The sequence below is a fragment of the Papaver somniferum genome, chromosome 1 (genome assembly GCF_003573695.1).
Source record: "Papaver somniferum cultivar HN1 chromosome 1, ASM357369v1, whole genome shotgun sequence".
Taxonomy (NCBI): Eukaryota; Viridiplantae; Streptophyta; class Magnoliopsida; order Ranunculales; family Papaveraceae; genus Papaver; species Papaver somniferum.
Genome location: NC_039358.1, coordinates 217,949,739 through 217,951,364, shown reverse-complemented (window position 1 = coordinate 217,951,364; position 1,626 = coordinate 217,949,739).

Here is a 1,626-nt window from a genome sequence, read left to right as displayed (position 1 = left end):
TCTTGTCAGCGCATATATCGTGGGACTTAGCCTTGAATGATGCAAGTTTGTCCTCTTCCTGTATTGAATCCCACGTGGGGAGTGGGGTGCAATGAACTTTGTCTGATTCTTACGGAAGATCTTCTCTTGGTTCAAACAATTCCACTCCACATATTGGTGTGCAAGGATACAATGATGCAGGAATACGAACGACTGCTTTATTCAGCATATTCTTCAGGCATTGGTGATACGTCGAGGGTACGATCCTATTTTCATGAATCCATGGTCTCCCCAGTATCATATGGTAGTCCGACTCCTTTTCTATGACTTCGAATTTCACCTTTTATTGGACGGGCCCTACAAATAAATTAAGATTTACATACCCGTACGTGTTGGTTTGGTTCCCTTCAAAGTCTGTCATCGTGGTAGGATGTCACACGATCTTGCTTGGGAGAACCTTGGTCGTCCTGAGAGTCTTGAGAGTAATCACATTCGAAGATGCTCCCGTGTCGATGAGGGCCCTCTTTAACTTCTGAATCCTTGATGCGTGCAATAACACGTAGGGCCCGGTTGTGACCTTCCTCCGTCATCATGTCGTCTTCTGTAAATGTGACATTATTCACAGACATCTCTGGTGTTTTCGAGATTTCTAGACGCTAAGGGGCTAAATGTACGTCTAGGGCTATCTGGTTGATTGCACCAAACGTCTCCGCATGTTGATTCTTCTAGAGGTGTAAAAGTTCACATAAGCTTTCCACTAGAGAAGTTGTTTCCTGGTCTACCGGTCTCTGGTTCATAGTGAAACTATTGACCTGAGGAGGATTGTCCGTCGTGCGCTCCATCATTTCTTCTCTTAAAATTCTCGTCACGTGCACCAAGAGGGTGAACAAGTTGTCAATCGCTCATTTTATCCGGTCCACATTTCTTGTCAGAATTTCTTTCTTTCGTGCTAGTTCAGCCAGAGTTGGGATTTTCCATCGGTTGAAGCGACAGAGATAATGGGGGTATTGAAATATGAAAATTTGTTATAAACAGAATTGTTCAAAAGAGGGTGAGAAACATTACCATTTGAGGGATTCTGGATGAGATCCGTCGCGGTAGAATCATCCCTGAGGCCAACCATCTTTTTGAAAATCTTGAGATTGCAACCGAGAGATTAATCTCCCACTGTGGTCGCCAATTGTTTATGGGTGAAAACTGTTTCTGCTATTTTGGGGTGTGTGGATGAGAAACGAATCGAAACCCTAAACAAATGAACTGCATGGGAGTGCTTTTGATTCGAGAGATCAATCTATATAATTCTGGCCTAGACCAAGAAATTGTCGTTCCAGACTTTTTTCGGTCACAAAGTGAAGGAGATGGGGTTGATCTTAGGGAGGGAAGCGAAGAAAGTGCTGAGATTGTGAAGGTGTTGGCTGTTTATGACTTGTATCAGAATGTTGAACTTGCTTGCACAATGTAAGCTATCAGTTCTGGGTGTTTTCTGCATATTGTGATAACACTTAGTTTTTCCGTGTTCTTTTTGTGTTGTTTGGAAATAGGCGAAGGACCTATTTATACAAGTCATTGAGCGCAAACCCTCATCTCGTAGGAAGTGGAGGAAGTTGAGTGATGGAGTAGTGGGGTCGCGTAGGTGATTGCACGATC